At 32.2% G+C, this 11,460-nt stretch overlaps 2 long non-coding RNA genes across 2 annotated transcripts in view; both read right to left on the reverse strand.

Moving 5' to 3' along the window:
• The window catches only part of LOC109329170, a 9,689-nt gene continuing 6,204 nt past the window's right edge, over nt 7,976-11,460 (reverse strand). The window contains exon 2 of the long non-coding RNA XR_002105527.1: nt 7,976-8,062. This is a non-coding gene — a long non-coding RNA (uncharacterized LOC109329170). The remainder of the gene's footprint in view (nt 8,063-11,460) is intronic.
• Nucleotides 8,423-10,252, reverse strand: LOC109329164. The gene is made up of 3 exons (XR_002105525.1): nt 9,867-10,252; nt 9,678-9,777; nt 8,423-8,837 (listed from the first exon to the last, which is right to left on the reverse strand). It is a non-coding gene; the product is annotated as an uncharacterized LOC109329164 (long non-coding RNA).

Below are 11,460 nucleotides of genomic sequence, written 5' to 3' on the forward strand. Positions count from 1 at the left end.
CTCGTGCATTCGTGTGATGAAGAACATACATGTTAAATATACATTCTAATGATGAAGAAACACATATGTTACATGTGTATTCATATGATTAAGAACATTCATCTTACCTGTACATTCATATGGTTAAACAATCACATATTACTCGAGCATTCTCATGAGACATTGATTTTGACGAATATTTAGAAGCACATAAGTATGAATATTATTAAATGTATATTAGTAATATTGTGTAATAATTTGATAAAATAAAGCGAAATATATATAAACACGAAAATTGTGAATTAATTTCATTGGATATGTTTTCTAATGTAACGACACGATTTCTTCATAACTTTTGTCACATAGTAAGATATGATAATATATTAATCGTCCATAAATTGACAAATTATGCAATATAATGATTAAATATATAGTAAGGCATGATAATATATAATTGAGTATAAACTATTATTATCATAGTAATATGAACTCATATGATATAAATAAACATTTGATCATGAAAATCATGAGTTTCATAATTATTATTACAAAGTATCAAAATATATAAACTAATATTGTTATATCTGCAATTTTAATAACAAAGGTAAGAAACAAAATAAAATAAATCAAGTGTATTCAATGGTCTATATTTAAATATTTCATGTATTTTGGATTCCTAAAGAGGGTTTGCTATAAATTAGTTTGTTATTTCTTTTTGTTAACAACAAAATAAATAAATCTATGAAAAATAAACAAAAAAATTAATGAAAATGAGAACTGATCTATAAAGAAGAACAAATCTACAAAATAAACACACGTCGATAAAAATGCACTTTAAAAAATATTTTTATTTGTCATTTAATTTTATATTGATTCGTTTATTTTAAAAATATATTTTCTCTCTCAACCAATTATAAGTTATGAAAATATATTTCCTCTCTCAATCAATTCAAAACAGTTATAATATATTTCTATTTTATTTATTATATTTGTTCCTTAAAAATGTAACTCCTATATGTGTATTTTATTTAATATATTTTATTTGAGATGCATTTGATAAGAATGATGACAAAGGAGTTAAGAAGAATCAATGAAATCAGATTATGCTCATACAAATTAATTTATTGTCCATTTATTCATATTTAAATTACAATGAATGAAATCAAATTTTGCTCATACATATTACATCAATATCAATATTCTTACACAATTATTATCAAAATATAATCATAGCATTTCAGTCTTTAATCAATTAAAATTATTACCAATTATAAGACAACAAATGACAAACATCAGATTAAATTATAGAATAAAAGAGTGCACATGTTAATGGTGCAGTTGCATAGTTAAAAATGTAGGTAAACATGTTTACAGAGTTAAGTGAGAAAAATAAACAAAACGATCTCAATTATTTTTTCTTTGTTCTAAATCTTAACTCATATATTAATCATCACTTGCAACTTTCTTAGAATCAAATTAAGTTATTGTGCATTTATTCACATTTAAATTGCAATGAATGAAATCGAATTTTGCTAATTAATATTACCTTAATAATCATGTATCATCACATAATTATTAACAAAATTATTTCAAATTTTAACGGAAAGATAATCATATCAAAAGAAATTATAAGATTAAATTATGGGATAAAACACAATGAATGAATAAGGAAAGGAATGAACAAATGTAAAGTCACATTCCTATTGTTCAATACAAAATGATCCTAATTATTATTATTTTTTTGTTACAAATTTCAAATGATGCATTAATCCTCTCCTATAAATTTTTTAGAATCAAATTGAGTTATTATCCATTTATTCACATTTAAATTGCAATGAATGAAATCAAATTTGGCTCATAAATATTACATTAATGCTTAATATCGTTACACAATTATTATCAAAATTATTTCAAATATTAACTGAAATATAATCATTTTAACTAAAAGATAACAATATCATTTAAGTTCATAATCAATTGAATTATTATCATTAAATTATGTAATGAAACACAATGAATGAATAAAAAAGTGAATGAACGGATGTAAAACCACATTCTTATTGTTCAACACAAAATGATCATAATTATTTTTTTATTTGTTCCAAATCTTCAATGATGCATTAATTCTCACTTGCAAATTTCTTAGAATCAAATTAATTTGTTGTTCATTTATTCATATTTAAATTAAAATGAATGAAATCAAATTTTGCTCATAAATATTACATTAATATCAATATATTGTCACACAATTATTATCAAAATTATTTCAAATATTAACTTAAATATATTAATAACATTTAAGTTCATAATCAATCAAATTATTATCAATATTACTACAAGACGACAAATGACAAACGTAAGATTAAATTATGGAATGAAATAGAATGAATGAATAAGAAAGTGAGAGAAGGTGAATGAGGGTGAAATTTGATGAATCATAATGTGAGTTTTCATTATATTTATCTATTTGTGTAATGAAAAATGAAAGATTGTGTGATAAAGAATGAAAGAATGAATCATAACATAAGTAACATAATTCATGTTGTACAACAAAATAGATGAACCAAAAAAACATAGAATCAATATTATGCTATGTTTGCTCAAGATTAGGTAGCAAAATGACATTTTAACAATTTTTTTAGAAAATTAAGGAGAAATGATAAAAATACCAAAGTGTCAAAGATTATTTACTTTTTTCTTCCTTTTTATGACATCATCACTGTTCATGTCATTTTCAACATTACAATAATGATTATTTTGAATAAAAAATTCTATAAACAAATAAAGAAACAAAGAGATATAACAAAACAAACCTGCAATGATAAAAAAACTAACCTCTTAGATCCTCTTAGATCCTAATATAAATAAAAGCATGTTATTAACTTATTACGTGTTCCCCATTTTTACGAAAAACGGGCCAAGGAATTATGTGTATGCACTCACATGAATGTCTCAATGTTATGCGGCCCAGATTAATTGATAGGTGGTTGAGATTTTAATGAATTGCACTAAAATGGGCTTTTGGTGTGTGAGAACACAGACTAAACAATTAATATGCGATACATTTATGAATTTTGTTAACCTCAACTCTAGGGGTTAAGGTTGAGACTTAACAAACTAATGGTATATTTGAGAGTTGAATTTTAGAAGAAAATGAAGAAAAATGGAAGACTTGAAAGTTATGAAATACACTTGTGAGATGACTCTCAAGTCTTCTATTTTCATTCATTCCCCTCCAAAATCCAACTCCTAAACTAACCCTAAATAAAATAATTTTTTAGTCAATGAATCATTTATTTACTTAAATTCATATTTTCTTATAAAATATCCATTCTGGAGTTCTTTAACCTCAATTCTAAAGATTGAGTATAACAAAACCCTAAATAAAATTATACTATAATAAAGATCTCATTAAAAGTAATGGAAGTTAGCATCCAAAAATCGAGTTCAATATCATTCAACAAGTCACATATCATTTTTATTATAAAATTACCCTTTTAATTATTTGACCAGTGCTCCATTTTAACATTTCCCTATAATGTTTCACAAACAAAAATAAAACTTCCCCTATTTTGACTGATTACAATATTTAGTTATGAATAAATAAATAAACAATCAATCAATATATATATATATATAGTAAAATAATCGATTAAGCATTGTTCAACTCAGAGATATTTGTGGGCTTTAGTTTATCTAGATTTGAATTATTTGAGATTCTGAACCTATCACAAATTGAAAAGAATATATATAAGAGTGTAATATGTATGTATTAAATATTTTTCTTTATGCATAAACTAATAAAAGGGTAACATGTTGGATGTTGTAAAACTACATAAATCATGGAACATATGCCAAACAAATGTAGGTAGAATATATATATATATATATATATATATATATATGAAGCTACTCAAGTAAGAACAGTTCTCATATAAAAATTGTGAGAACAATAAATCTGGACCTTACTTATTACATGTAAGTAGAATTTATCACAGTCTAGATTCTATCCATTATTTTTATCCTCTCTGGCTATTTTCTTAAGTAAACAGAGATAAAATTTATCTGTTCAATAATTTATTTAAATAATAAAAGTAAGTTATAAGTGCATATTTTACCTTAATTTCATTTACTACAATCGAATATATTTGTGCTTAATTGATTCAAATTGTATATGATTTGATAATGTAGCGCAACTATCAATTTCTAATTGTCAATCTCACATTTTTTTTATAGTTTATAAAAGAAGCAAGCAAGAAAGGTAAGGGAAACTAAACAGGGTTGCAAAATTTTGTAAGCAAAAATTTTAAAACTGTGTTAGGGCCCGATATGTAGAAAGACCCAAAAGAGATGCAAGGAAGCTCTTCTGGATGAAAGACTATGCAGAGGATTAAACATTCTCTCAAAATATCTTACTTTTTCCGTTATTATAAGATCTGACCACATGTACGGTCTAGATCATTTTTATCTTTTTGAACTTTGCTTCATTAAGGAAGAATTAATGACAAATCCCTATGAGGAATTTCTAGAACTATTTTTAGCATTTTTTTAGTCATTTTCTGCATTCTTAGTCCAATAGAGATAAAAACAGTATAATCTTCCTAACAATTTGGTGCTTTCATTCCCTCTCAAATGCCTCCCAAAACCACTCACAAAGAATGATAGAGCAAATCGCAAGTGCACGATTATGTCGTCATGTAGTAAAATACCGATCGCACGAGGACTGGAAAACTCCTTTAATTATAACAATTAATTTATACTTAACTCAAATAAGGAATAAAATTGAATTTAGAACAATTGCCAAGAATAATTATGAAAATAATCAAAAGGGATTGAAATCTAATTTAGGAAGAGTTCTCAGAATAAGGGTTACCGCCTTTACACTCGCAAATCCTTGTTTTGCTCCTTTTCATGAACTTTAAGTTGTGAGTGTGAATTGCTCTTTGATATGTGTCATCCTCTCTCGAGCTCTGACACGTGTACTCAATTGAAGTCGTACATACTCTCGTGGTATGATTATCAATCAAATCCTTTACTTGGATCTTTCTATCCAATCGCTTCGTAGCAACCCAAGGTGAATTCCAGAAACCCCCGAGAATCCTAATACTACTCTCGTGAATTAGGATTCTAGTTTGAATAAATGAATGGTCGGATAGTTGGGTTCACCTCTCAGTCCTTCCCCAATGTATCTAAGATGTGTAATTTGTTGGCCAGACAACTCGCATGAATAAAACTCAGTTTAATGATTCAAATCACAACACTCAATGAAATAGAAGTAAGAACAAATATTTATTGAATGTAAAAGGGCATAGCCCCAATCCTAGAAACAAAGGGAATTACTCACTCATGATGTAGAAGAAAATCCTAAATTCTAAATTAGAGAATTGTGATGTAAAAAACATAATGTCCTTAAGGGAGAACCCTTATTTATCCTAATTACAAAATATTGGGCTAAGCCCAACAAAACAAATCTAAAAAATAGGAATATAATATAATATCTATGACTTCTTTCGGTGCTTCAATTGTTTTTCGCATAGCCTCAACATTGAATTCAATCTTCTTGCACCCAATCTCTACTCTTTTTTGCTTTAATCCATCCAAATTGCACAACATAGCTAAAAACACTTGCTCAACCCGAGCAAAGAGAAATAAAAGGTAAAAACAATCCTAAAGTCCTAATTATGTCTTAAAATACAATGCAAATGCAGTATAACTTTACACTTATCAAAGAACCAGATGACTTCATCATCCAATTACTCCTTGAGCAATTAAAGGAAAATCAAGAACAACAAGATGCAAGACATGCTGTAATCACCACTATCCTACACACTATCACCGATAAACTCATTGAACTTAGAATCCTACCCCCCATTCCCCAGACCCTCCCGACGGCTTCCATTTCCAAAAAATTTCTTCACACTTAACTCACAATATTCTTAACCAACTACAACCACAACCAAACATCCATTTCACTCACATACCCACGCCTAATCATTCCATCCCCACCCCCACCACACTACCCACAACCCACGTTCCAGAACCCGCCCCACCACCCTCACCCTTCCCCACAACCTCGCCCTCCTAAACTCAAGCTTATTCCCTTTGATGGAGCTGAACCTCTTAGTTGGATTTTTCAAGCAAAATAGTTTTTTGAACTGTATATGGTACCCCTAGATCAACGTCTCCCTATGATTTCCTTTTACATGCAAGGGGAAGCTCTTAATTGGTTTCAATGGATGTTTCACAACTCCCAAATCTCCGCTTGGTATTCATTTACTAAGGATTTGGAAATCCGTTTCGGTCCATCAATTTACACAAATCATCAGGCTGAATTGTTTAAACTCAAACAAATGGGGACAATGGCAAAATACCAACACCGATTTGAAAAACTGTGTAACATAATTTAAGGTTTGTCTCACAAGGTAATTCTTAACTGCTTTCTTTCTAAACTCTAATGAAATTAGAAGGGAGTTCGCCATTTTACGCCCTAAATCCATATCAGAGGCCTTGGGATTAGCTAAGCTGGTGGAGGCCAAACTGCTTGATGCTAGTCGTGGCTACCCTAAACCCACTAAATTCCCTCACAACCCCAATTTTCCCAAACCCCCTACCCCAACCTCACATCTAACGACCACGACAAAACCCTCTCCCCTTCCAATCTGCCATTTATCCATGGCACAGATACAAGAACGATGTGCTTAGGGACTTCGTTACAATTGCGATGAAAAGTTCCTTCCAAGCCACCGTTGTCAACCCAAATTTTTTTTATTGATGTTGGAGGATGACTCTTCACAGATTTGGGACACAACCTCACTCACTATGGATGACCCTGATCTAATCCAGACCCCATCCCACAATAGCCCATGTTCTGAGGATATACTTCATTTTCATATTTCTGACCAGGCCTTGGATGGTCAGCTATCACCAAAAACTCTAAAATTTGGTGGTTCAATTCGAGGGCATCAAGTGACTGTTGTGGTGGACACAGGTAGCTCACACAACATTCTCCAACCCCGGATTGCCAGTTTTTTACACTTGCCAATCACTCAAACCACTAATTTTCCGGTCATGGTGGGTAACGACGCTCACATCTATTGTACGGGACTGTGTAATGACACCCCTATTACATTGCAAAATCAGAAGTTCATTATTCCCTTTTATTTATTCCCAATCAAAGGTGTCGATATTGTTTTGGATATTGAATGACTCTAGACTCTAGGTCCAGTTATTTCCGATTTTGCTGTACCATCGATGCAATTTATTGTAGGTGACTCTACTATAACTCTCACCAGAGAATGTTCCTATAACTTACAATCATCAATACTTCATCAACCTACTAGACTTTTCCACACAGATAGCATAGCCACTTACCATGCCATTTCTATCCTACCCCTAACCTACCTACACCTACACATATTCCAGACCCACAAATACAAACCTTACTCAACACCTATGAATCAGTATTCTGTACCCCCTCTACACTACCCCCACCCAGATACCATGACCATTCTATTCCACTACTTCCAAACACTACACCAGTTAATATTAAACCCTACCGCTACCACATTCTCAAAAGGAGGTTAGGACCTCAATGCTAAAGGAGATGCTCAACGCTGGAATTATTACTCCCAATACCAGTCCCTTTTCCTCCCCAGTGTTACTTGTGAGGAAGAAAGATGGGACTTGGAGGTTTTGTATGGATTATTGTGCCCTCAACTCATTCACTATTCCAGACTGTTTTCTCATTCTCACTATTGATGAGTTATTGGATGAGCAAGAAAATGCTACCATTTTTTTCTAAAATAGAGTTACAATCCGACTATCATCAAATATGAGTGCATCCTACAGACACTCACAAGACAGGCTTCCGCACATTCGATGGGCACTACGAGTTTTTGGTGATGCCGTTTGGGCTCACTAATGCTCCACCCACTTTTCAAGCGGCTATGAATGATTTGTTGCAGCCTCACTTTCATCGGTTTGTCGTAGTTATTTTTTATGATATTCTTATCTATAGTTCAAACTTGGAATCTCATTTACATCATTTACATATTGTGTTAGACCTACTGGTTTCTAATTACTTCTATGCTGTGAACACTCAATTTTGTCTTATCCGATATCTTTCTCGTGATATAAAGTAATTCATAATGCAATGGTACGTTTGGACTTATTGATGATACTCTTTCGGTTTAGACCTTCAGTGTGAGGGATAATCTAAAAAAATAACAATTTGATGTTCAACAAGGAGAAAATTTTCAGCTTTGTAGTTTCTTTCTAAATCAATTTTTGTTAATCTAAATTTTAAAGTTGCTACCATTGCACTTTTCTATTTTTTTGATAATTTAGTTACTGTTACTGATACAAGCAATTCAATATTCATCCACCAAACTAGTATGTCGGACATATGTTTTGATAATAACAATACAAACTGAGAATTAAAGCGTTGTTTAATTAGTGTTATCGAAGATCACAACCTAGACATAAAGTTACTCAAGAACCCACACCACTTATCCTACAACAGTGGCTCGGATTTGAAATAAAAGTGTACATAGTACAAAATGTACAGGCATTAAATCAAGAGATTTCTTGATGAATTCATAAAACAATAACCCGCATGTCTTTTCACCATAATTTAATCTTCACTGATATACTAAGGCTATTGCTAGAATCATGAGTTTAGTAATTGAGCATCCAAATTATAACAGAGCATTGAAGCTTAGGTGATGAAAACCACAACCCAAATGGTGGCGATTCAGGAACAGCCACCAAAACAAGAGCATGAACAAGGACCCATCAAAAGGATTTTGTCTTTGTTGAACAATTTTGAGTTGGAACTCCAAAAGCTCCTTTTCTCAAATCTAAACCAAAACAAAACAAAAAAGAACATCACCTTTTGTTATTACTGACAACACAACATAGCAAAAAGAAAACACAGAGTTATCAATAGGAAGCAAACAGAGGCAGAGATAGAGAAAAGAGGGTCAAGTTCAGGCAGTTACATTTCAATTAATAGCAATAAGGAGCATATTAAATCAGTGATAGAAATCAGGCACGACATTTGGCAACTGAAACAGTGTAGGAATTTCAAAAAATGCAAACCAGAAGGTATATTGAATTTAGTTACAGAATCAACTTAATTGCAGCAATAAAGGTAGAGCATAATCCTTGCCAGTTATTGAATCAAAATTGGCAGCCTAAGGGTCTGCCTACAAACAGTATAAAAAGGATGCATATTACAATAAGAAAATCAGATAGAAAACAGAAACGCAGAGAAGTCAGGAAGAGATCACCACCCAGAAAGAAGGAGAGCATTCAACACACGTACATTGCAAGAGACCATAGTGATAAGAACCGAGACATCTCAACATACCACAAATACGCAGGAAACACCCAAAAGGATTAACACTCAAATTCCGAAGGGGATAAGGCATAGACTCAGGTAAGTTATTCACTCTGTTTATGCACACAACTTCAAAACAGTAATGTGTTTTAATTATCATGTATCACGAGCATTGGAATCAATACACACGGTAACCATATCATATGCAAACTACAAAAAAATACATATTTTTCATTCATTTAGTTTCAACCGAAACACATATGGTTCGTTTTTAGTTAATTCTTTGTCCAAATCGGTTATATATGACCGACCAAGTTCATGCTGTAAAATTGAATGAAAAAGGGGTAAAAATCGTTACCGAAGTCCTTTATGTTTTGTGCTGATTCCAAATAGCAACCTGTGCTATCCCCACCGAATGAAATCACACATTCAATCCCCTCCTTAGCCTTAATGAACCTCTGCGATGATGAAAATATTATAAAAATGACGAGAATCAGAAACAACAAAAAGATAATCAATGCAAAACAAATGGAGTAGGGTTCCTTACCGACCCGAAGCCATCCCGACCTGACCGTGAATCACTCACGGCGGTAGCTTTCTTTCATCACCATCAAGAATGTCACCACCACCGCTAAAAATAGAGACCAAGCCATTGTAGCAACCGGTGTTGCCCACCGTGACTCAATCTTCACCGTAACCACTGGAGAAAGGAAGCTATACCTCCTTGCCGATACTGAGATGATGAAGAATAGGAGAATTACGGATTTCTATCCCATCTTTTCTGGATCGTGAAGAGGAAGAGAAGAGAGACGCGAACCACCGCGAGCCACCCCCAATGCTTCAATCCACCATGAAGGGAGGATCCCCGAATCACCGTCACCACCACTGGAGATGGAACCATAGAGGAGAAGGAGTTGGGGATTAGAGATTTCAATTCCCTTCCCAACTTGTTTCTGCGTGAATGTGGGTAAAGTGGGTGACACTGACACCCCTCAATTATCCCCTTGTTTTTTACACGTGACCCCTCTCCTTTTTATTTTGTTTCACTAGTTTTATTGTTTTTTGTTTTTGTTTTTTTGTTTATTAGTATTATTTGTGTTGTTTCTTTTTAAATCCTTTACATCATGTGTCCAATAATCATGTTATCATGCAACAATATACACTAACTTTTATTAAATCTTTTATTAGATTGTTTTAATTAATTTAGTTATAAAAATGTAAGTAATTAAAATATATTCTTTAGTAATAATGTAACAAAACTTTGGTGCTTTAACTAGATGATTAAATTAATATTTTGAAAAGGTCTATTTGAGATTTGATGCGGTGTGGACATTAGCTTTGCTGCTTCATCTATCTCACAAACAATTAAGTTTTAACCTATTTTTCTAAAATCTATTTGAGATTAGATGTGATGTGGATATTAGCTTTGTTGCTTCATCTATCTCGCAAAACAATCAAATTCTAACTATTTTAAAATCTATTTGCTATTAGATGCGGTGCGGACATTAGCTTTGCTACTTCATCTATCTCGCAAAATGTAAGACCGCGAAATTTACTACCTTGAAAATATATGTTTTTATTAACATTTTTATTAATTATATTTTCGAAAATGAATTTCTGGGAATTTTCGGTAAAGAATTAAACGAAACTCTAGCTGAGTTTTAGTCTTGTAATTCTATTTCTAACTTGGTGGTAAATTTTCATGATTTTCGGAGACAGTCGGTTTCGGACCGCTGTCGGGGCCGAATCTCACCCGATACGGCTCAAAAAGTGGTTTTTGAGTTCCGTAACTCGGAATCGAATTCCGATCGCGCCGTTGGCTTCGTAATCACATTTAGACTCAAGATAGACCATGAGTTGGTCCATAACTATTTTCTAAAATATTTTCACTCGGAATGCCGAAATTCAAAGTTCCAACCATAAAGTAAAATCGGGCGATCATTTTTGGCTACTCGAGAATGGTTTTAATCGCGTGCGTTTAGCCGAAGTCGTCGCGTCGCATGAGTCACTTCACAAAATCTACCTACTAAATCTTATAGATTTCACTCATATTAGCCTTGATATACTACCCCACAACCCCTAAATCACTCAACAAATCCTCTCACTCCACCACCATTAGACACATCACCTATGCTAGTCTA

This window comes from Lupinus angustifolius, chromosome LG02 (assembly GCF_001865875.1).
Source record: "Lupinus angustifolius cultivar Tanjil chromosome LG02, LupAngTanjil_v1.0, whole genome shotgun sequence".
Classification (NCBI taxonomy): domain Eukaryota; kingdom Viridiplantae; phylum Streptophyta; class Magnoliopsida; order Fabales; family Fabaceae; genus Lupinus; species Lupinus angustifolius.